The sequence below is a fragment of the Danio rerio genome, chromosome 21 (genome assembly GCF_052040795.2).
Source record: "Danio rerio strain M-AB ecotype USA chromosome 21, GRCz13ab, whole genome shotgun sequence".
In the NCBI taxonomy this organism is placed as follows: Eukaryota; Metazoa; Chordata; class Actinopteri; order Cypriniformes; family Danionidae; genus Danio; species Danio rerio.
This window is the reverse complement of record NC_141041.1, coordinates 3160624-3187875: the sequence shown is the minus strand read 5'-3', so window position 1 is coordinate 3187875 and position 27252 is coordinate 3160624. Positions and strand designations below refer to the sequence as shown.

The following is a 27252-nucleotide window of genomic DNA, read 5'->3' as shown; positions in this document are numbered from 1 at the left end:
ATAATAATAATAATAATAATAATAATAAATTCAAAATTTGAACTTGTACATCAGCTATAAATGTTTCACCTTTAAAAAAAAAACTCCAAACGATTGCCTAAACAAGATACCTACACTATTGGATAGAGTATGTTACAATAAAACTACCAATATCCTTTAATGCTGAAAACATGTTAAACCAAAATAATATGATTGTACCTCTCTCATAATACTCATTTGTCATTTTATTACTTATGTCCTTGACCAGCAAATAAGATTATTTTGCTGGCCAGAACTTTTGGTTTAGTTTTCAGAGCTGCTGCAAATCCAAATCAAAAACAGCGCTCATCAGTGCAAAGTCCTGATTGGACAGTTCCATTTTCGTGTGAAAGGGAACTTTAAATTTGATTGACAAATTTGCAATAACTAAAATGTTCTGTGAATCATCAACATTAAATTACATTCATATTCCTCCTTACACAGTTAAACGTTTTTAATGCAATTTTTCTTTGCTGCTATCTCCGGGGACCGTGGTCTCTGGCTATAGGGTGGCTAAGCCTTCCCCAGCCTTACACACACTCCGCCTATGAACAAACGTATAAATAATTTAGAGTTAAAAAATGTGTATAAATAGTTGTGTGAATAGAACCAGCTTCTAATGATGAAAATGCATTTACTTTATTTTTTTATAATCAGACTTGACAAAAACAGTCTGCAGAAACACTCTGACATTCTCCCTGTCTACGTGTCAGAAAGGGAAAGCCCTGCCCGCTAGTGACCATCTCTCCCTCATTAGCATAGAACGTTAGTCTTGTTTTGGAACCTGCCACTATGCTGATGCATAGGCATTTGTAGCTCCTCCCTCTTTTAAAAAGAGCAATCTCATTAGAATTTAAAGGCACAGTCACCAAAACGCCACAAATAGGCTCAAAGCCTGAAAGGGTCCGTTTCAGAGAGTTACAACCAAGTGTGCCGCAAGCCTGCGTTTGAGTGAAGGTCTCGGCCGTTAGATCGCCCCCAGGGGGCTGGCTGCAGTACAAGTCATAAAGCCCGCCTCCTCCGTGTTAATGAAGGAGACTTGAGCCCAAATAAAAAAAATATTACACTTGCAATAAAATGTCCCGAAAGATGGTTCTGGTGGATTAAGGCACTGGTTATTGTGCTGAAATAGGTGCAGATCTTCATTTTTGTAAACAGTTTGTTTTTAGCAGTAATTTAATGCTGGGCGTGTCATCGTGATTGACAGCTGTGATTGACAGTTTCTCAAAGCAGCGCGTCTGAGCTTCGGCAGAAGACTGAAGTGTTATTATTCGATTTCTGTGTCATTTTACCATGACAAAATGAGTTCAGCAGTAAACTACAGTTTCTGACATACATGATCTGGTGGAACACTGTTTATTCACTAAGGTCAGGGCTTTTTTCGGGCTTTATTAGTTTGCTGATACACGCCTAACCACCCAGATAGCAAAATACACTCGGGCCAGTTCCGGCTAGATTCTCGCCTGCCGGAGACTTACCCCTCAGAGCTCAGACTGACTACCTCTGCTGGACCTACTCCGGATGCCTGGACTCACTGCCCGATTTCAGCCTGAGTCAATCGAGCCAGATGCGGCGGCCGAGCGAGCAGGCGCTGCCGCATGCGAGCCGGAATCAGTCTGCAACGCCGCGAGTAGGTTATGCGCTGCGGCCCGGAGCTGGCGCGATTGAATATATAAAACCCTCATATTTGTTAACGTTATTACATCCATTTGTGTTGATATGACAGCAAACGCATGCTGAGAAGTTCGGGGGGCGTAGTTGATTTTACATAAAGCGTTTGGTTGGAAGCTCGACTCCGCTCATTTTCGCGGCTCCTCCTCTGGCTCCATCAGACAGTCCTTCTGCGCATGTCTGGCTCCAATTTCAGCAGTCTTTTGCGACAGTTTGTGCCCGTCAAGCAGGCGTTTTGCCCTCAAGGCGTTTAATGGGAAAAAGGGCTGTCGCGTCGTCCATATTTTTTACAGTCATTGGTTACAACACATTATTACACACTCTAGTGACAGACTTATTTTCCATCTTGTTAAAAAGGGGCATAATAGGTCTCCACATATTAATACAAACATCTAAAAAAAAACTCTGCCACCAAGTTTGCTCTCCACTGAGTCTTACTGTTTGGCTCCTCCCACAGAATGTGCCACAAATATGACTATGAGTGACAGCTGTCAATCAAAGCTCTGACAGAGAGTGTAAAAGTGTGCATGTCTCTCCCCTCTGGGTGATGAATGACTGACAGCTGTGGAGAGAGAAACAGGGCTGTCAGTGTTCATCATCATGTTCCTGCTCGTAAATCCTTGTCATTTCTCTTCTTAAATGATCATTCAGCGCATCCAGGAGGAACAGACTGTGTGAGAGCGTCTCAGTCCCACAGAGACATGAAGACACACACAGATGATGATGATGATGATGATGATGGCACAGGACTGCAGCCTGCTGGCGGATCACCATCACTGCACGTTTACAGTTGAAGATAAAATGATTTATTTCTTCAAATATTTCCCAAATGATGCTAAACAGATTCAGGATTTTTTCACAGTATTTCCTATAATATTTTTCCTTCTGGAGAAAGTCTTATTTGTTTTATTTTGGCTAGATTAAAAGCAGCTATTAATTATTATCAATGCATTTTAAGGTCAATATTATTAGCCCCCCTTAAGCAACATTTTTTTGGACTGTCTCCAAAACAAACCACTGTTTTAATTTAACTTGCGCTAACTTTACCCTGATTAACCTTGTTAAGCCTTTAAATGTCACTTTAAGCTGAACACTAATATCTTTAAGAACATCTGGTCGAATATTATGTGCTTATTATGTATTATGTGCTGTCATCATGGCAAATAGAAAATCAATCAGTTGTTAAATTACTTGAAACTATGTTTAGAAACGTGTTGGAAAAATCTGCCTGTTTAACAGGACTCGCACACAGTGCTCATCTCTCATCTTCATACGTCTCTGCAGCCACATGATCACTTTATAATAGTTATTTGAACTCATTTACAAAGCAAAAAATACTAGAACAGCTATCTGCTTTCACACAACATTTGATTTTAACAATGCATTAAATGCTGGCATTAACAATATTAAAAGACTAACAAATGGGTTAAAGGGCATTTAATATTGTTAGTTCATTTTAAATAATGTAATTACGGTAAATAATATCATATACAGTTGTAGTCAGAATTATTAGCCCCCTAAATTATTCGCCCCATTTAATTATTTTTTTTTTTATAGTTTCAATAACTCATCTCTAACAATGGATTTAGTTCATCTCTGCCATGATGACTGTAAATAATATTTGACTAGATATTTATAAAGACACTTCTATACAGCTTGCAGTGACATTTAAAGGCTTAACTAGGTTAATAAGGTTAACTAGGCAGGTTAGGGTAATTAGGCAAGTTATTGTATGATGATGGTTTGTTCTGTAGACTATCGAAAAAAATACAGCTTAAAGGGGCAAATAATTGAGCTTAAAATGGTGTTTAAAATTTAAAACTGCTTTTTTTCCTAGCCAAAATAAAGCAAATACGACTCTCTCCAGAAGAAAAAAATATCAGACATACTGTGAAAATTTCCTGAATCTGTCAATTGTCAATCAAAGGGGGCTAATAATTCTGACTTCAACTGTATGCAACGAATATTGTTAGAATATTTTATTCAGTTTTTTTTTCTCAAATTTTTATTTATTTATTATTATTTTTATTGTATTTCTTAATTTCTTTTACCTTATTATTATGCTTCTTTTATCTGTAGTATTCCTTTTATTAGTTTTTATTTACTTATTTAATACTTTTTTATAATATATTATTATTATTATTATTATTATTATTATTATTATTTATTTATTTACTTATTCTTTTATTTATATAGTTTTGCATTACAGTGCTTTCCAAACTGGAGTTCACAAGTGCAACTATTAATTTACTCAAAAAAAAAGCTAAAAATTGAATCATTACAAAACTTCTGCACGATCGCCTTGCAGCAAGAAGGTCGCTGATTCGAGTCTCGGCTGGGCCACTTGTCATGTGTCGAGTTTGCATGTTCTCCCAGTGTTGGCGTGGGTTTCCTCCAAATGCTCCAATTTCTCCCACAGTCGTTAAACTCAGTTCCTGGAGGGCCGCAGCTCTGCACAGTTTAGTTCCAACCCTAATTAAACACACCTGACTCAAACTAATCGAGTCCTTTAGGCTTGTTTGAAACCTACATGTAAGTGTGTTGAAGCAGGGTTGGAACTAAACTGTGCAGAGTTTGACACCCCTGGTCTAAACACTAAAATAGTGTGTGTGTGTGTGTGTGTGTGTGTGTGTGTGTGTGTGTAAATGTTTCCCAGTTCTGGGTTGCAGCTGGAAGGGCATCCACTGCGTAAAGCATGCTGGAATAGTTGACGATTCATTCCACTGTGGAAATCCCTGAAATAGAGACCAAACCAAAGGAAAATGAATGAATGAACTACAACAAATAATATTTACGGATGTAATCGTATTAGGTAAAACTTTGTAAAAAAAAAAAAACTATTTAGAAATAAAAAAATACAATTTACACAAGTTTTTTTTTTCCTTTTTATTCCATATTTTTCTATATTAATTCCACTTTAGTATTGTATACTATATTTATTTATTTTTTCAATTTAATTCTATTTTAATGTAATGTTATTACAACACTTTTATTTTCTTTACTTTCTTTTTTTTACTCATTTTCCTTTATTCCATTTTTATTTAGAGTTTTATTGCGTTTCAGAGTTTTCCAAACCGCAGTTCACAACTTAAACTCATTCAATCATTTTCTTTTTCAACTTAGTCCCTTTATTAATGAGGGGTCGCCACAGCGGAATGAACCACCAACTATTCCAGCATGTTTTACGCAGCGGATGCCCTTCCAGCCGCAACCCAACACTAGGAAAGACCTATACACTCTTGCACAAACTCACATACACTAAGGCCAATTTAGTTCATCAGTTCCCCTATAGCGCATGTGTTTGGACTGTGGGGGAAACCCACGCCAAAATTGGTAGAACTTGCAAACTCCACACAGAAATACCAACTGGCCCAGCCAGGACTCAAACCAGTGACCTGCAAGGTGATTGTGCTCCCCACCAAGCTGCCCAACCGGTTAAACTTTATTACTTTAATCCTTGTAAAAGGCATAAAATCATTACCAAAAATAAAATAAAACCAATTTTAAAATGCCAAATAATCTACATGAATCACTTGATTGTTTATTTATTTAAATTCATGACCTTTACCCAGAATTAAAGAACCACATCCATGCAAATATGTGGTTAAAATAAAAAAATATATATGTTGATGCTTTCATGCAACTGCCTCGCAATATCAAAGTATTTCCAATTGAAACCTTTCTAATTGTAGAAATCGTCTAGCACCACCGCAACAACCATTCTAAACACTAGAGGGCAGCATTCACAGCATACAACCATTTTCCTTCGGCTTAGTCCCCAAATCATCAGGGGTCATCACAGCAGAATGAACCACCAACTATTCCAGCGTATGTTTTACACAGCGGATGCCCTTCCAGCTGCAACCCAGTACTGGGAAACACCCATACACACTCAGACTTTGGCCATTTTAGATCCAATTCACTTATAGCGCATGCGTTTGGACTGTGTGTCATGATGGTCAGTGACCACCGGAGGGCGCTGTAGTTCACAGACTTTGAAAATTGACTACAGCGCCCAAAAGACTACAAGTTCATACATACCATGCGCATTACACCCGGTCCACGTACACTGATTGGCTCACAGCTGTTCCTGTTTCCTGTTAATTTCCTGGACTATTTATACAACCATTTCACCTCTGTTTGTCACTGCGTCGTTTGTCCATCTTGTCTCCGTGTTCCTGTAAGTTTAGAGTTTCTGATTCCTGAGCCCTGTCTCTGTTTTGTGTTTCTTGTTTTATTGTTTGTTTGTACTTTGCACTTTGGACACCTTGTTTTTCTGTTTGATGCACATTGTAATTAAAACTGCACTTGGATCCGCAACTTTTTGTTCCTGTTTGATCTTGCTAACATGACACTGTGGGGGAAACCGGAAAACACAGGGAGAACATGCAAACTCCACACAGGAATGCCAACTGACCCAGCCAAGACTCAAACCAGGGACCTTCTATATGCGAGGCTACAGTGTTAACAACTGGGCCACTGTGCCGCCACAGCAAAACCTGCTCACAAATATGAAGACTAACCTTTTTACTAAAGATCCGTGTCTTGCAATGCCGATTTATCTTGTGTGTGTGTGTGTGTGTGTGTGAGAGTGTGTGTGTGTGTGTATCATGCATGGTTGATTCATTGGAGCGCAGGGAACAGATTGCACTCATGCGGATGATGATTGTAATTCGGTTCAGGAAAACTGCTGATCTGGCTTCTCCTGCCGCACAGAAGGTCACAACATTCCCCATTCCAGATCACAGACACTTATTCAGGACATCTCGTCCAACATCCACAACATTTGCCTCATTATTGCCCAAATTCGCCACTGGGGAATAGAGGGACAGTGTATCAGCTACGTTAGTGGCACCAACAATAATTTAGTTGCTGCATGTTATTTATTTATCTATAGAAACATTGGGAATTTACATAAGTACATTTAAGTTAATAATATCAATAGCAAAATCATATTGGGGTGGCCACAGGGGTGGCCAGAGTTTACCCAGGGGTGGCCGTGGCCCCCTGGCGCTAGCATTTACAGTGAGGGAATGACATCCGATGCAGTAAACTCCAAGTGATTTTACAAGAGAGAAGTTAAAGGCCTACAAGTCTTTGGATGATCACAATTTAGTTCTGTGTGGTCATGTGCAGGAAATAATGCTCCATGACTACCAGATTTAAAACTATGTAGTGCTAAAAACCGAGGTTCTGCCTGGCCAAAGACAAAGAAAGAAGACGGAGCTGTACAAGGCCTGGGTAATCATCAAGCAAAACAACTGCATTCTGACAGCGAACTGCACCTGTACGGCAGGGTATGTGAACTTACATGTTTACATTTCATTCTGAACATTCAGTGTCCGCAGATTAATGGGGTATATGCCGAAGCATGCTAATAGGACTTTTAATTTGCCATTAACCTGGGTTGAGCATTTCCGGCGAATTGAATGCCAATGCAAAATCCGGTGCGTTTAAGGTCTGTTTTCTTTAATAATCAGCGATCTCCACTAGCTGAGTGATGTCCGATATAAAGTGGGTCTCAGATTGTACAAGAAGCACTGCATTAAATTACATTTCCCCCGCCATGTCTTTATAATATGAGCATGTATTTTACCCCAGAATATTCAATGGAGCTTCTGCGTTAGCCTGCCGATTCTGACGGGCGCGTGCGAGTAAACAGCTTTTTGTCTCGTTTTACGCTTGAGCAACTAAATGAATGCTTAAGTTTATTTAACTGAATGTATTTTAATGACATTACAACATCGATGCTGTATAAGGAACCGTATAAAATGAGAAAAAGTTCACAATAACAGGTCACCGGAAGTGTATCAGCATGGGAACAGCACCAGCTCGGCATATACTCTATTAAGCATATTTAACCTTTTTTGCTGAAATCTTCAATTAAAGACAAGTATGTGTGTGTGATTCAGCATAGCGTGAACTCGCCTGATATAACATGAGAACTGCAGAGCCCAACATTTTTAATTAGGTCCTCGCTCCATTTAGCTCCTATGATGGCTGTTAGCCTAAGATTGCTGCGCTTGACATAAAAGCAGTGTGGTGTATGGTAAAGTTTAAAGGGCCATGAAACCCCCTCGTTTCAGCAGGGTGTTTTCACACCTCTACTTTGGAAAAAGTCAGAAAAGTGGGCGTGTCCAGCTCTGTTTAGGGGGGGAGTGTCGGAGGAACTAAAGTGGGATGGTGTGGGAGTGTCTATTTGGGCGCGCGCGAGTTTCAGTCAAAATACTCACACAGGAGAAAGTGATGGTGTTTAACCTACATGGACATCTGTAGTCGAATTATTTGCCAAATGATTAAATGGTGGACTTTAACTGCAGTTTGGCTCTTTCATTCAGGGAATTCAGTCATGCACCTCACGACTAACGCGATATTTGATTCGAGGATCTGCTCTAAGCGTGTATTTTTCATGCAATGTTTGATACCACACGGCGAATGAGAGAAAAAAAACCTTCCGCATTTCCCAGAAACTTAGATGCACACGGCAGGTAGCGTCAGAAAGCCGTGTGTGTTATTCCGGTCACAAAATGCGGTGCTATGTTTGCACTCAATGCAATAGTTAACTTAATTCGATACGAACAAACTGAATAAACAAAGAGCACTGGTCGCTCACTTACCAAATCTGTAAGGCCTGGGAAACAAAACAAAACTTAACTGCAGCAAACTATAAAAGCAACACTTCACGCTTGTTTTGCCAACACAACGTGGCGTCTCTGTCGTCTGAACACTGTGACAGTAATGAATATTAATGAAGTTGCACAATAGAGCGCGCTGATTGGTTTGAACCAAGCCTTACTCATGCATTAATGCATCACACTGTAAGACGTAATAAGACTCACTCTGGCACAGATGTCCAGTCTGCACGCTGGAATACACGCTATTATGTCATGACCGTGACGCAGCTTCAAAAATTCGTTTCAAACCGGAAGTACGAATTTGCTTGAAATAACGCAAAAACAACCAATTTACACTTCTTAGTGAAATATAGGTGTCCTAATAGTGTTTTTAGCAGTGTGGGACACATATACGACTGTCAACAGCTCAACACATGTGTTTTGGTGTTTGGTGACCCTTTAAGTTATCTATTTCTGGGCTTCGAATTTGGCATCCTACCTCAAAACACGATATGTTTGCTATTGCAACCGGTCTTTTTTTTTGCAACCGGTATGCGCGCTTGAACCCGTGTGACATAGCTTGGTAATTCCACTATAGCTTTTAGCAACAACCCTTAAAAGTCCCATGAAATTAAAATATTTGTTTTAAGGTCAAAATCAGTTTGTTAGTTAAGGATATCTAAAAGCTAGTGTGCTCCAAAACAATGACAAACTTCGCGTTTTGAAGATAAACATATAAAGCTTGTAGTTTATCACTTCTGTCTAAATGGATCAATGTTTTTATTCACGTCACCTCATATTTCAGTTTGTCATCAAATCTTCTGACCAATCAAATACGCTCTAGTATTTATTGTTCAAAACTATTATCGTTATTAATGGAAAATGTACTCACTGGTTTTATTGACTAACCTAACCAAGACGACAGTTGCTTTTATTTTATTAATTTGATTATTCTCCTAACCAAATTGTTCACAATTGTAAACTCACTGTAAATCTAATTTTATGGCTTTTGTTGACTGAAATGTGTTATATTACCCGTAGCAGAGGCTCTTTAAGAGTTTTTTTTTTCTGTAACAAGCCCTATGCACTTTAAAATGTATAATTTTTATTATGTATTTAATTAATTTTTGTATGTGGTTTATACACATCTCCCCCTAACATCTATATATTTTGTCTGTAAAATGTTTACAATTCTAGTAACAACGACCCCATATTCCAGTTAGTTATTCAGTAAATATACAAACATTGCGCGCGCACAGACACACACACACACACAAACAAACAACAGGCCTGAATATATGAACAAGCATATTGACAACACAAAAAAATTGTCTAACAACTTAAAAAATGTTATGATCAATTATAAATTTGTTTAATTTAATATTAACCTCAACTAATGAGACACAATGAGACTAATGGTGGGCACACAAGTCTATTTTTGGTTTATTTTGGCAACCGCCAATCAAAGATTTATTTATTTATTTTATATAGTATTTAATTGCAATAAAGTTAAAGTTTATAGTAAAAGTCAAAGTTTAACCTAGTGGAATAAAAATCAATTTGCATGCCTTTACTCTGTTGTTAATCTAATGTAAACACACCAATCCTATAAAAAAATATTCAAAGTCTGATGGATTTTCATTTGCATGTTGTTTTTTATACTATTAAAAACTACTATTTTTATCTTCTGTGGGTTATGGATAAAATGGAGAGGGTTCTGGATGCAGACCTGGTGCAGTACAATCTGAGCTGCATCCAATGCTTTTTAATGCGCTCACCTAACCCAGCCCCTAACACGACCCGTCACAGTGACGTCACTCACTCCATTGCGTGCATTGTGTCTGAGATTGCATCGCTAAGTGATGCAATCTCAGCTTGCATCATAAAGGCTGCATCCAGATACTACTGAACCACTACTTGAAAAAAAAAATTATAATACAAGTAAACTTACGATTTGATGATGCATCCTGATGTCTGTCCGTTAGAGGGCGCTGTGAGTCCACACACCACAGAGAGCAGAGGCGGAGGCTTTTACACACGAGCTGAAACACTGCAGAAAACAGGTGTTCCTCTGATAAGAGCTGAAAACACACACTACAGCACGTACACAATACAAACACACACACTGCTGCACGTACACAATACAAACACACACACTGCTGCACGTACACAATACAAACACACACTGCAGCACGTACAGACAAACAGCTTCTTTTGTGAGGCGCTTTACAAACGCAGGGTGTGAACAGACCGTATCCAACAGCGTCAGAAAAACACAATGATCCATAAAATCTGATTTATAGCACAATTAACATCTGAACTCAAACTATTTAGAGTTTTCTCCGTGTGTTTTGGTGTGCAGGACGAACAGAGACAGTGTTTATATGGAGAGGAGTTGTTTTCTATGATAGAGTATACGAAGTGTTCACTGCTAAATATATCATGATTTTTGCATTGGAAATGCAACAAAGATGTGTTATTGTGTGTGTAAATATGTGTTTAGAAATGTCATGGAGAAAATTCAACATTTATTCTGCAAAAATCGATTTAAGATAAAGGCTATTTTTATTAATATTTATTGAATAGTATATATATATATATATATATATATATATATATATATATATATATATATATATATATATATATATATATATAAAATATTTATATATAAATATAATATTTATAAATATAATATTTATAAATATAATATATATATATATATATATATATATATATATATATATATATATATATATATATATATATATATATATATAATATTTATATATATATTATATTTATTGAATTATATTTATTGAATTATATTTATAGAATTATATTTATAGAATTATATTTATATATATATATATATATATATATATATATATATATATATATATATACACAATTTAAAATATTTATATACGTTTAATCATTTATAATAAGGTTACACACTAAATAAGGCTTTATTTTAACCCATTATTGAGTCAAAACGTTATATGTCAAACGGTTAATCACTATTAATCACATAAAAATTAAAAAATTATTACAAATATTTGTGTATTCTGTGTGTACATAATTATATGCATAAATAATTACAAAAAATAAATGTATTTCATAGGTGTCAGTTCAGGCCCGGCGCTACGGGGGGGCAAAGGGTGGCATTGCCCCCTCAGACAGAGTTTGTGCCCCCCCAGTTTTTATAAAGGATTGTTCACTCAAACTGAAAATTCTTTCTGTCATTAATTATTAACACTCCCGTCCTTCCAACCTTCAGAACACACATTTAAATATTTTAAAATATATGACATAGCAATTAAATTATGAAAATGGTGAGGTTAAAGCTAGTCCTATAGTCCAGAGATCCGGTCCCCGCGTCAGGTCTGGTGCGCCCGTAAATAGCCTTTAAAACGCGCACACGGCGATGGAGGCGCACTCAACTCACAAGGGAGAAAATGGGTGACATGATAGGAGCAGCTTAATTCATTACATGTTTTGGTTAACTAATTATTTAAACACAACTCTCTTGAGCTCTAAAAGGAAAAAACACATAAGAAATTTGCTGTTAAATTAATTTTAGCAGAGACGCAACTGCCAGTCATTTATTAGTTATTCGGGAAGATGTAGCCTAATAAAAATGTTTTAATAAAAATAAATAGTTTACTGCACAGTCCCACAGTAGGCTACACTATAAATAATATTTTAATTTATTTATTAATATTATTACAATTAAGCTAAAATTGACAAAACGCAGAACCCTTTGAATGTTTGCTTTCATTTTGCTGAAAAGTGCACTTTTACAGTTGCGTAGAGAAACATCCCATTATGCAACTGCAGTCAAGGTATAACACATAATAAATGCATTTTGCGTTTAAAGATGATCGGCCTGCGAAGTCAAGTTTGCAGTGTTATAAATGGAATAGGTATAGTGCTTAAGTGGATTTACCGCGGATCAACCGAGAAATCTCGTGCGCTGCAGGTAGGCAGAATGATAATCTTTTAAAAGTATGTAACTTAGGCTATACTGCTATTTGCTCATGCAAAATTAAACAACATAAAATATATTGTAGATCTGTTTTGAGAGCTAAAATACAACACATCGAGTTTGTTTTGAATTAGCTCATGGCCCTAAAATGAAAATAACCTGAAAACAAGCTATTAAAAAAGGCCTAATAAATAAAATAATTAATAAATAAAATGACGGGTAGGCCTAGAAACTATGGTACATATGGTTTATGATGGTTTACTATATCACGAAAAAAGCACATTTATAATAGCCTTAGACAAATCTTTGTTTTTACATTTAAAATGATGAAAAAAAAAGTTATACAGCATATAAAAATTTAACCAATTTTCACGGTAATAACTGTGAATTTTTGTATCTTTTTTAGGTATTTTTCTGGCTACACTAATGCCTTAAAATGTAACTAAGTAATTGTTTTGAATGACATTAGATTGTCACATTTAGCTTTTCCCCAACACTGATGTTGGTTGTGAAGCGTGATGACTCGGTTAAGCTGATTTCACTATATTTATTTACCGGTTAAATGAATTGTCTGATCGTGGGTCAGCTTGCATGTGTGGGCATAATTTGACGTCTTTACCTAAAACTTTAAACATTCATAGGGCTGTTATTTGAAATAAAACGGAAATAAGGAGAATAACATATGATTTAAAGCACTCGTTTGGCACTGAAGCCACCATCAGTCTGCATTAATAAGCGGTATGCATTACCATCGTTAATAAAATTCGTAATAGCGAAACTGCGTATTGTTATTACTATTAAAACGTAGCCTATATTACTGCCTTAGGTCAGTAACTTAGGCAGTAATGCAAAGTAATAATAAATGCGAATAAATAGCCTAAATGAAAGAAACAAGAGACCAAAATCAGTCACCAGGTCTAGTGCCCCCCTATGGATTTAAAGTGCCCCCTCAGTTTTGACTTCCTGGCGCCGGGCCTGTGTCAGTTGCACTTATTCATGCTCATTAAACAAGGATTATTAAGCAGATATATTTATTAACAAACACTTACATCTAGGAACACCACAATATAGGCTGGACAAGTAATGGTGACGATACAATAGCAGACGCTGAACTGACAGAACTCAGGGGTATAAATACTGAGACACAGGTGGAACTAATAAACAATAACAAACGGCGGGAAAACAGGACAAAGGTATCACATGACAAAACAACACAAGCACATGGAGCACAAGACATGCTAATCGTGAAATTAGTTTTAATAACTCATCTCTAATAACTGATTTATTTTATCTTTCCCATGATGACAGTAAATATTTTTCAAGACACTTCTATACAGCTTAAAGTGACATTTAAAGGCTAAACTAGGTTAATTAGGTTAACTAGGCAGGTTAGGGTAATTAGGCAAGTTGTTGTATAATGATGGTTTGTTCTGTAGGCTAGTAAAAAATAGCTTAAATGGGCTAACAATATTGACCTTAAAATGGTTTAAAGAAAATTCAACAATGTTTTTTTTCTAACTGAAATAAAACAAATAAGACTTTCTCCAGAAGAAAAAATATTATCAGACATACCGAGAAAATGTTCTTGTACTGTAATAAAGGATTTTTTTCTATTATTATTATATTAACACGGAAAGGACATTATTTGTACTGTAAAAACATATTTTTACAATTATTATTATATTAACAATATTAAATTGAATGATTTCTTCTGTACTGTGTGAACTGTTCCACTCTTGTTTTCCTAAATAAATTACTAACTTGTTACACTTAAAAGAACTAAATTAATTTATTACTAAAAACTGTCATAAATTAAGTTTGTCAAATTTAAATCATTTAATTGCAAAAGCCGTAGAAATTTGTATAAGTTTTCAGTACAGTGTAATCCTCTATCTGTCCAGTGACATTATTTACATTTTAAAAACTCTTTATTTATTCACAACATTTAATTGAAAATGCTTTTTGTAGATTAGCAATAAAACAAACAAACAAGAAAAGGTTACCTCAAATTATAAATGACAATCTCATCATTCGCCCTAACCCTCTCCATCATTCTCAATCTCTTATTTGATGAGACGGTGGGCCAAATCTGTCACGGTCGGGGGAAAAGGAGCGACCACCCAAGCGCAGAGTAAATACGTATTTATTTATAATAAAATAAAATAAAAGGCAAATTAAACAACCCGAGGGGGGAAACACTAATGAAACCAATAAACAATCAAAACAAACTACGATGGAAAGGCTGGCGGGGATCAGGGGTCCGTTCTTTGTACGTGGATTACTCAGTTAGCTGGATTTGGATATTGACGATTTGACACGATCCAGGATCGCTTCATTCTTCAAAGCTGATCCGACAGTTGTTGTCATAGCAACAGTTCTGCTAGGTCAAACCTGATCGGGAGCAGGTTCAATTCATATAAACAGGATTAGATCGGCTCAGTTCAAGTAAAGATAATACAGAAAGTATGTTCCCAATTCTGATATTTTCTTACAGTAGTAGTTATATACATTTGGGAAAATGGTACATATTTTTTAACTATATATATATATATATATACATATAAAGTTATAGTTATTAATAAAATAAATTAAGTTATACATATTAATAAAACGTATGCAATCTGCACCCTCGAAATGAAAGTACAAAGACTGCCACCTGGTGGTGCAAAGAGAAAACTTATTGATATTAACTTTTTAGATCGCTTTAGTACAATTTGTGTATGATAATAGAAATGCACAATATGTGACTTTTTTTAAAGCAATAATACATTTCAGCAGTCATGAACATGTTTTGATAGTTAATATGCCGGTGATTTGATGCTTCACAAAAGTTGCAGACGCCTTTACCAATATGAAAACGCTTTTGTAAACAACCAGTTATTCTTTACACCGATTAAAAAACGGAACGGACCCCAGGAGTGGAATAAGGCAACAAGACAAGACAAGGCTACAAACAATGACATGTGATGACGAACTAGCACAGGACAGCAGACATGAGGGGATTATAAACTGTAGTAAATTAACACCTAAAAGATGAACATAATTAACTAATAATGGGTTAACAAGAAGGGTGGGACTAGACAATAGACAGGAGAGCACAGGACACAGAGAGACAACACAAGCCATGCACTCACATTAGACAAGACTAGAACACGCAGCCAATGAGAGAACTCATTAACTACGTGTTCACAATAACAGGACAAGACTGAAGCACACGGCCACAGTGTAAACACAGAGCCACCTGCTTGGACAACACAAATAGATGCAAGACACGACCACACGATAGATGAACACCTTACAGTGCGCTCACACATATGCAACGCGCATGTTTCATCTCAGCGTCAACCAAAACCGAAACCAACTAGACGAAGACGCTGAGAGTGAAACTGTGATGCTGACAGAACAAAACACAAACACGAATACAAGAGCGTACGTCCGAGGCACGCAGAGCTCTGCGCGCACCAACAACGGCGCGAGCAAACAGAGACAGACACAATGACAGAAACAAGTGCTCGACCCAAGAAAACTCGAGCCGAGCACAACAGGACAGGACTAGACAGGACTAGTGTCCGGACTCTGCCACCAAAACAATAATTTACATGACCAGGGGTCCGTTCTTCGTACCTCGCTTAAATGATCTAAGATGATTTGGCAGATCCTGGATCTTTTAATCTTGATAACTGATCTCTCGCTAATTTGGTTCTTCAAACAAGTTCGCGAATCAGATTAGAATGTCTGGATAAACTGATCTGAGATCGCTGCGTGTGTTGTGAAGGACAGATCTATCGATCCTCGAAATCATGATCAGCAATGCAACGATTGGCTGACGGCACAGCAGCGTAATGACATCATCTGATTAATATTCAATTATCCATGTGAGCAACATTACATCAAATTAGCAGTAAATGGTGCGTTAAATATGACACGCAAGAACTTTCCACATTTGTTGTGAGCTGCAGGCTTTACACTTTCATGTGTCAAGACAAGAATATTCATCATGTATTTCACTGCAAATCAGTGTATTTAGTTCCACATTTAGAAAAGATTTTCTTTATTATAGTACAGTTTTTTAATCGGTGTAAAGAATAACTGGTTGTTTACAAAAGCATTTTGATATTGGTAAAGGCGTCTGCAACTTTTGTGAGGCATCAAATCACTGTCATATTAACTATCAAAACATGTTTATGACTGCATAAATGTATTATTGCTTTAAAAAAAGTCACATATTGTGCATTTCTATTATACACAATTTGTACTAAAGCGATCTAAAAAGTTCATATCAATAAGTTTTCTCTTTGCACCACCAGATGGCAGTCTTTGTACTTTCATTTCGAGGGTGTAGATTGTATAAGTTTTATTAATATGTATATCTTTATTTGTTTTATTAATGACTATAACTTTATATATATATATATATATATATATATATATATATATATATATATATATATATATATATATATATATATATAGTTAAAAAATATGTACCATTTTCCCAAGTGTATATAACTACTACTGTAAGAAAATATCAGAATTGGGAACATACTTTCTGTATTATCTTTACTTGAACTGAGCCGATCTAATCCTGTTTATATGAATTGAACCTGCTCCCGATCAGGTTTGACCTAGCAGAACTGTTGCTATGACAACAACTCTTTGAAGAACGAAACGATCCTGGATTATGTCAAATCGTCAATATCCAAATCCAGCTAACTGAGTAATCCAGAACGGACCCCAGAGTGCCAGAACCCTGACAAAATCAGAGGTTACAATGGGCCAACTTTCGCCTGTGAGCCCTACTCTGGGCATCTCTGGTGTATATGCTTCTTTTGTCTCAGTACTGATGGACTCGAAGCACAAATACTGCAGGATTCTTTCATCTCTGGCCTCAGATGCGAACAGCAGTCGACAAGAGAAAAGTGCCTCTCTTCAGACACTAAATCTATATGATTCCTCCAGGATACAGATGCAGTGGCAGAATCAGCTTCAGTGTCTCCACGATTGAGAATCAATCTCAGGCCGTTTTTCTCTGCACTGAGACTGAAGAAAAGAGCAGGTCGATTTCTGCAGTCAGCAAATCCTCATGACAAACTCATCATCCTGCAGAGAGAGAAACACAACACACACCATTACATTCAGCAGAGATTACTACAGAAAACTGAGGAAGAGTTTATCATGAAGAAAGAGGAAAGACTTGGAAAAATCTGATGAAGATCGGTGTTGGGAAAAGTTACTTTCGATCTCATTACAATATTGAGTTACTATTTATAGTAAGTAGTGCATTACAATACTTTTGAGGTACTTTTGCATTGCTGTTTCTTATGCCTAGTTCAGACTGCGTGATTTTAGCCCCGATTTTGGCTCGCCGTCAGGTTTTATGACATCGCCGACAAATGCCTGAAATCACAGGCAAATCGCTGCTCGTGCACGTGAGTGACAATCACACAGTATGAACTATCAAAAACACGATCTGAGAGAATCGCCGATCAATCGTCGATGCCTGCAAGATATTTGGCGGGCTAAATATCTGGAACTGTCGGCGATTCAAATCATGCCGTGTGAATTGAGTTATGACTGAAAATAACATTGACGATTGCCTACAGCCAATGAGAGAGCAGCATTCACTTGCGTATGTGTGTAAGTGTGTGTGTGTGTGTGTGTGTGTGTATACCTGCTGCAGGCCAGCGGGAGGTTGGGGGAGAAGTTAAAGGGTCACGAAACACCAAAACACATTTTCTGAGCTGTTGACAGTCGTATATGTGTCCCACACTGCTAAAAACACTATTAGGACACCTATATTTCACTAAAAAGTGTAAATTGGTTGTTTTTGCGTTATTTCAAGCAAACTTGTACTTCCGGTTTGAAACTAATTTTTGAAGCTGCGTCACGGTCATGACATAATAGCGTGTATTCCAGCGTGCAGACTGGACGGCTGTGCCAGAGTGAGTCTTATTACGTCTTACAGTGTGATGCATTAATGCATGAGTAAGGCTTGGTTCAAACCAATCAGCGCGCTCTATTGTGCAACTTCATTAATATTCATTACTGTCACAGTGTTTAGACGACAGAGACGCCACGTTGTGTTGGCAAAACAAGCATGAAGTGTTGCTTTTATAGTTTGCTGCAGTTAAGTTTTGTTTTCATTTTCTCTCTGTGAGAGCGCAGCTGGATCACGTGTGGATTAACAGTGTACACGACGCTCGACAACAATAACTTACGTGTCTAAGGAGGATTATTGTTTACCTGAGAGCTGTTCTCATCTGCAAACGCTGAGATGCGGATTTGCTTGTAGTCTCCTCTTAATAAAGACACGGCTCTAGTTGCTGGTGATTGTCCTGTCTCTACAGATTTGGTAAGTGAGCGTCCAGTGTCCAGTTGTTCATATCGAACAAACTATTGCACCGAGTGTAAACATGTTAGCACCACAACCAAACTTTAACCTCGTGTAGGATTTTTACCGCATTTAATGACCGGAATACCACACCGGAAAAGTGGGATGGTGTGGGAGTGTCTATTTGGGCACACGCGAGTTTCAGAGTCAAAATACACACACACACACATACAGGAGAAAGTGACTGTGTTTACATGGACGTCTGTAGTCGAATTATTTGCCAAATTATTAAATGGTGGACTTTAACTGCAGTTTGGCTCTTTCATTCAGGGAATTCAGTCATGTCCCTCACGATTAACGAGATATTTGATTCGAGGAGTTGCTCTAAGCGTGTATTTTTCATGCAATGTTTGATACCGCACGGCGAATGAGAGAGAAAAAAACCTCCGCATTTCCCAGAAACTTAGATGCTAACTGCCGAGTGTAACCTTATTATAAATGATTAAACGTATATAAATATTTTAAATTATTTATATATATCTGTATATATATATGTCTTGAAGAATATCTTGTAAAATATTATGTACTGTCATCATGGCAAAGATAAAATAAATTAGTTATTAGAGATGAGTTCTTAAAACTATTATGTTCAGAAATGTGTTGAAAAAAAATCTGCTCTCAGTTAAACAGAAAACGGGGTGAAAAAATAAATAGGGGGGCGAATAATTCTGACTTCAACTGTATATTAATTTATAAGTTGAGATGACTAGAAAGGTTAACTTGATTCAACTAAAACAAATGAAGGCAGCATAATATGCTAATAAATTCAGGTTTGCATCCCAGGAATAAACTACATATTTACATTTTATTCAACACATTATTTGGCAGTAATAATATTTACATTTTCACTCTTTCATTCTCTATTTTTCATTAATAAATGCAGCCTATAAGACAGCAAAAAAAGCTCTTCTGTTCAAAAGTACCATAAGCCGTGCACATAAAACTACACTGAATATAATCTCTCTTTAAACCAAACACTCCTTCATCAAGCAGAGTTTAATGGTGGAGAGAGAGCTAACATTACCGTAAAAACAACACACACACACACTGTCTGTGTGTTTGGCAGTGGTCTGTGTTTGGGTGGTCTCATTTATCAGAGTGACACCGACCCACAAAGGCAGTTTGCTTCAACAGGCTGATTTGTTTCCATTTGAGGAGTTTTTCCTCGCTGCGTGTTCTGGCTGTGCTGAACATAAACTGATCCTGGATCAGAAAAATGTGACGTGACGCCGCCTACTGGAGGAACAACAGCATTACAAACAACTGTAAAAAAAAAAAAAAGCTGTTATTTCGAGACATAAATTAATAAAATAAAATAAATTTTTAAATAAATAAATAAATAAAATAGGCAGCACGGTGGTGCAGTGGGTAGCACAATCACCTCACAGCAAGAAGGTTGCTGGTTCGAGTCCCGGCTGGGCCAGTTGGCAATTGTGTGTGGAGTTTGCATGTTCTCTCCGTGTTGCCGTGAATTTCCTCCGGGTGCTCCGGTTTCCCCCACAGTCCAAACACCTGCGCTATAGAAGAATTGAATAGGCTAAAGTGGAAGAGTGTGTATGTGTGTGTGAATGTAAGAGTGTTTCCCAGTAATGGGTTGCACTTGGAACGGCATCCACTGTGTAAAACATACACTGGAATAGTTGGCAGTTCATTCCGCTGTGGTGACCCCTGATAAATAAAGGGAATAAGCCGAAGGAAAATGAATGACACAGAAATGCCAACTGACCCAGCTGAGATTCGAACCAGCGACCTTCTTGATGTGACAGTATTAACCACTGAGCCACCATGTCACCCTATTTTTGACATATATATTTATTTAGTTCATGTGTAGAAGTTCCTTCTAAATATCAGCGTGAGAGTGAGTTATAGTGTGTGTGTGTGTGTGTGTGTGTGTGTGTTGTGCTCTTGTTCTCCAATAGGGGGCGCTGTGAGCCGAGACATCTGAAGCCCAGCATTAGGAATCATTTAGGGTGGAGACGGAAAACACACACACACACACACACACACACACACACACACACACACACACACACACACACACACACACACACACACACACACAGAGAGAGATACATACATATCCACGAACATACAAACACACATATACACAGATGTAAAATTTCTCTGTTTCACACACACACACACGCAGACACGTACATAAATAATACATACAAACTGTTCTTACACGCACACATACACACCCACACCAAACACACAAACACACACACACACACACACACACACAGACAAAAGCTCACACATATGTACACACTGACACACATACATACCCACACACACACACACTAAACAGATACACACACAGGCAGACAACAACCTTCCACATACTGTATGCACACACATACCTACACACACACCAAACAGACACACACACACAAACAAAAACTCGCACATATGCACACACACACAGACAGACACAAACTCATATGCACCTACATATACACACACACACCAAACAGACACACGAACAAAAACAGACAAGACTCACACATATGTACACACACAGACACATGCACACCCACACCAAACAGACACACACACACACACACACACACTCATACACACTCACAGACATACACTCACATATATATCATATACACACTGTACACACCAAGCAGACACACACACACACACACACACACACACAGAGACGAACACACCCACACCAAACAGTCACACACACACACACACACACACACACATACATACACAGGCAGACAACAACCTTGCACATATGCACACACATACATACACACACTCACAGACATACACCCAAATAACACACAGATAGACATACTCAAACTCTCACTCCGAAACAAACACACACACACACACAACACATATTCACACACAAACTCTCACACACAAAAACAGACAGACATGCAAACTCTTAAACACACACACACACACACGCAAACACACACACACACACACACACACACACACACACAATGTTCTGAATGAGTGAGAGAGAATGTTTCACCCTGAGGGGAGTCAGACATTTAACATGCTGTGGCAGCCCACTGTGAAAGTGTGTGTGTGTGTGTTGTGCGTGCCTGTTTGATGTGTGTGTTGGGTGTGGTGTGTGTCAGACAGGATTGTGTTCAGCTGGCTGCTGTAAATTACAAATTCTTTCAGTGCAGTTAGCACTGTCGCCTCACAGCAAGAAGGTCGCTGGTTCGAGCCTCGACTGGGTCAGTTGGCATTTCTGTGTAGAGTTTGCATGTTCTCCCCCTGTTGGTGTGTGTTTTCTCCAGGTGCTCCAGTTTCCCCCACAGTCCAAACACATGCAGTATAGGGGGATTGATGAACAAAATTGGCCATGGTGTATGAGAGTGTGTGTATGTGAGTGTGTTTCCCTGTACTGGGTTGCAGCTGGAAGGGCATTCGCTATATAAAACATATGCTGGAATAGTTGACGGTTCATTCCACTGTGGCAACCCCTGATAAATAAGGGACTAAGCTGAAGAAAAATGAATGAATATTTTGTAATATGTATTGTTTACAATTACAATGAAAAGATGTGAAGGGTTCATGAATAAACATAAAAATACAAATTTTTTTACAGTCTTTATCATGTTTCAATTAAATATTTTATTGAATAAATTACAATAAATCATTGTTAAATATTATTTATGATTTATAATGACTTATTTCAGTAAAATTTAATTAAATGAAATTAAAAAAAATGAAAAATAATGTTTAAATAGAACTGAAAAAATAATAATAATGAATAAAAATCTTAATAATATTTAAACAGAATAGAGTAATAAAATGAATTTAAAATATTAATTATTCCACTAAAACAAAACAAAATAAAATTAAATAAAAAAATATGAAATAATAATAATACAAATTAAATAGAACAGAATAATAACATAATTAACAAAAATTAATAAAATTAACAAATTTTATAAACAAATTTATTAAGTCAAAAATATAATAAAATATGACTTATTTTATAAAAATAAAATATTTCATTCATTTTCTTTTCGGCTTAGTCCCTTTATTAATCTGGGGTTGCCACAGCGGAATGAACCACCAACTTATCCAGCATTTTTTTTCACGCAGCGGATGCCCTTCCAGCCGCAACCCATTACTGGGAAACATCCACACACACATTCACACACACTCATACACTATGGTGAATTTTAGCTTTCCCAATTCACCTGTACGGCATGTCTCTGGACTGTGGGAGAAACCAGAGAACCTGGAGGAAACCCACGCCAACAGAAATGCCAACTGACCCAGCCGAGGCTCGATCCAGTGACCTTATTGCTGTGAGGCGAACATGCTACCCACTCCGCCACCGCGTCACCTAAAATAAAATACAATATAATTAAATAAAAAATACTATTAAAAATAATAATAATAAATATTAAATAGAACAGAATGATAAAATAAATAATAAACTAAAACCTCAACAAAACAAAAAAAAAATAATAATAAACTGATTATTCAAATAAAGTAACAAATATAATAGATTATTACTTATTTCGTTAAATAAAATATGATTAAATTAAAAATACAATTAAAAAACAATTATAAATAAAACAGAATCATAAAATTTAATAATAAATTAGAAACTAAATAGTAATAAAAACTAAACATCTTCGGCTTAGTTTCTTTTTCAGAGGTCGCCACAGTGGAATGAACCACCAACTATTCCTGCATTTGTTTTACACAGTGGATGCCCTTCCAACCAATAAAAAAGTAGATTTTTTCAACACATTTCTAAACATAATAGTTTTAATAACTGATTTATTTTATCTTCATCATGATGACGGTAAATAATATTTTAAAGTGGGATTTAAAGGCTTAACTAGGTTAATTAGGCAGGTTAGGGTAATTAGGCAAGTTATTGTATAACGATGGTTTGTTCTGTAGACTATTCTGTAAAAAAATTAGCTTAAAGGGGCTAATAATTTTAACCTTAAATGGTGTTTAAAAAATTAAGAAATGCTTTTATTCTAGCGAAATAAAACAAATAAGACTTTCTCTGGAAGAAAAAATATTATCAGACATACTGTGAAAATTTCCTTGCTCTGTCAAACATCATTTGGGAAATATAAATAAAGGGGGCTAATAATTCTGACTTCAACTGTATTTATATATTTATACTATTTGCAAGATGAAGATCTCAAACACACATCTGCTGACACAATCACAGCAGTATCAGTTCATGTGCGCCGCCATCACTTTGCTGCTGACTGTACAGTTATGCTGATAAACCTTTATAGCCAAACAGACGTTTAATTAAACAGCACCGTCGGCCTGATGTTCTCTCAGTACAGCAGATTACACACTTTCTCCATGCTGACGCGTCTCAGAAGCAAACCACGAGTGAACATCACACACACTTACACACACACTAGCTAAACATAAACATTCAGCTCAGATGAGTCAAAGCGTATATTCTCCTCTGACAGGCCCCAGATCAGTGTTTTCCAGTATAGTAAAGCGCTTTTGTTTTATATTACAACACTTGAGCTCCTTATTGTGCAAAGAAAGAGGAAAAGGCAGAGCCGCTGATTGTTTATAGTCTTTTCAAGTGGCCAAATCAGCCGTAAACTCATATCGTGCTCTTACACACTGATCGCTTTGTATTACTGTGAGAATTCAGCCCAGCAGTGCTGTCGGTGTGTGTGATTAGTTACAAAGTCATTACTTACTGTCATTAAATTACGTTTCGGCTGAAAATGTGAAGTTCTGCTCATTTTTTACTGTTCATTTACTTATAATATACTTAATAAATGATGATAATTCATACTTCTGCAAAATAAATGGAATATGAGACTGTACATAACTCCAGAATTGCTTCACAAAATTTATCTGAATATTCTGATCAAGGCGTAAAATGCATTAAAGAGGAACTCTGCATCATTGTTTATGGAAGTGTCCTTCGGTTAAACATTTTTGGGAGAAAATTTTAAACTTTTAAACAGGAGATACCCAAATATCCAAAACTCAGTCATTCATTCATTCATTCATTCATTCATTCATTCATTCATCTTCCTTTAGCTTAGTCTCTTTATTCAGCGGAATGAACCGCCAACTTATCCAGCATATGTTTTAGACAGCAGATGCCCTTCCAGCTGCAACCCAGCAGTGGGAAACACCCATACACACTCATACACTACGGTCATAGCTTATTCAATTCCCCTATAGTGCATGTTTTTGGACTGTGAGGGAAACCGGCGCACCCGGAGGAAACCCACGATAACTTATAACTGGCCCAGCCAGGACTCGCAACTTGCTAACCACAGAGCTACCGTGTTGCCCTGTGAAGATTCAAGATGTGCAGCACCTGAAACTACGGATACTGGAAGCCTGTGCTGGCATTTCTCCTGCGGTGTTGCTATCAGTGTGTGAAGAGTGGGAGAAGAGGGTTGCATTGACAATCCAACACAATGGGCGGCACATTGAACACATTTTATAAGTGGTCAGAAACTTGTAAATAACTCATGAAAGAATAAAGTTACATTAAAACCAAGAACACTATTGTTTTTCTTGTAAAATTCCCAATAAGTTTGATGTGTCACATGACCCTCTTCCTATTGAAAAAAATTAAAGTTGGATCCAAGATGGCCGACTTCAAAATGGCCACCATGGTCACCAAGTTTGCCCCCTCACATATACTAATGTGCCACAAGCAGGACGTTAATATCACCAACCATTCCCATTTTATTTCGGTGTATCCATATAGATGTCCCACCCTGTATGTATATACAGCCCACATACAGCAAGCAACAAGCAAGCTACAGTTTGACAACAAATATACTTTCGAGGCTTTTTTTAGTCGAAAAATGTAGTTGTTTAGATTGCAACTATGTAGTTTATTTGTAAGAATAGTGCCTATTTTAAAATGTTTACAATTTCTGAGAGCTCAACGGCGGTCAAAGACGACTGATGGTGTCTATCCACAAGATGGCGCCAGAACTGCATAAGAAGCCCTTGCTCAGTGTGTTCGCTTGAGCGCGAATTAAAAAGCTGAAAACGGAAGCCTCGTGGTTTTTAAGGTGGACCGGATAGAGTCAATAAGAAGCTGCGAATAAGAAGCTGGATTCAGCCTTGTCCCTCCTTATCGCAAACACAACAGCAATCTGGTGAGAAATCTCTGTAGACGGATGGCATTTCATGTCACGTTCAGCCTTGTAATCTTTACAATCTTAAATTTGCTGTTTTGTCACCACGTTAAGGGGGTCACACACCAGAAGTGCTGCTTCTCATTACGCTATAGAGAGTCATTCAAACACTAGCTCTAAAGTGACATTGGTGAATTAGTGACGGCTTCTGCTGATTTGACGTCAGCTGCAGATGTGAATGAATGGCGGAAGAAAGTAGTTCCTAATACAAAAGAGTTTTAGACTCTCTGTGTTTGATTTTCTTTTTTTATGTACAAGATTGTGCCGTCGAAGTGTTGTATAAACGCAATATTACACTCATAGCACATACGTAGCAAGCCTGCGGCCTCGTGCCAACGCTCGCCATCCAACAGTGCTGATATACAGCCATAGCACACTGCAACTCGTGTGATATTGCTCATATATATTTATACGTATTTATTTATTTTTGTAATTTTTTCTATTTTTATTGTTTTTTCATTATTTGTATTTTATTTTTTTCTAGTTGTTTTTAGGGTTTTTCACCTTTATTTGACAGGACAGTAGAGAGAATTGACAGGAAAGTGTGGAGAGCAGAGAGAGGGGAAGGATCGGCATAGGACTTCGAGGCAGGAATTGAACTCGGATCGCCGTGAACACCGGAGTGCATGTGTCAGTGCACTTTCCACTATGCCACTGGCATCAACGTATTTTATAATTTTTTATCATTTTTATCATATGTTTGGTTTTGATTTCCCAGCCAAGGCTGGTTGGCTGGTTTTAGCTGGTTGACCAGGCTGGTTTTAGAGGGGTTTTGGCCATTTTCAGGCTGATTTCCACCCATTTCCAGCCTGGTCTTAGCTGGTCAGGCTGGAAAATGACCTACCAAATCCAGCTAAAACCAGCTTGACCAGCCTGGTTTAACCTGGACATAGCTGGTTTTGGCTGGACTCCCAGCTTGGCTAGGCTGGTCAAGCTGGTTTTAGCTGGTCATCTCCCAGCCTGACCAGCTAAGACCAGGCGGAAAATGGCTGGAAACCAGCCTGGAAGTGGCCAAAACCCCTCTAAAACTAGCCTGGTCGACCAGCTAAAACCAGCCAACCAGCCTAGGCTGGTTTAAGCTGGATTTTTCAGCAGGGTTCTGTTGTAAAAAAATCTTTTCGTTAAACAGAAATGGGGGAAGAAGTATACAGAGGGCTAATAATTCAGATTTTCATCTGTATGTAAGGTTGTTGAAGTAATTTAACTGACACTGGCAGAAGTGAATGTTCACACTGATCAGAAAAGCTCTGGTCAACAGATTAGCATTAGCAGTGGTGCTAATCTGAGAAACGTGAGTCTGTGATTAGGTCTGAATACACTTATTACTCAACACTGCATCTTTCACCATCATGCCAGGACTCTGGGTGAACTCTGCAATGAAGTGTTGGAATATTCTGGAAGTCTGAG

General features: G+C 37.4%; 2 long non-coding RNA genes across 2 annotated transcripts in view; both read right to left on the bottom strand.

The window, feature by feature from the left end:
• LOC147838686 (uncharacterized) overlaps positions 1-27252 on the bottom strand; it is a 1589207-nt gene that overhangs the window by 491326 nt on the left and 1070629 nt on the right. The gene's annotated exons all lie outside the window — the stretch shown is intronic.
• On the bottom strand, positions 2112-13397 carry LOC147831719 (uncharacterized). The gene is made up of 3 exons (XR_015519849.1): positions 13341-13397; positions 10255-10353; positions 2112-2251 (listed from the first exon to the last, which is right to left on the bottom strand). It is a non-coding gene; the product is annotated as an uncharacterized LOC147831719 (long non-coding RNA).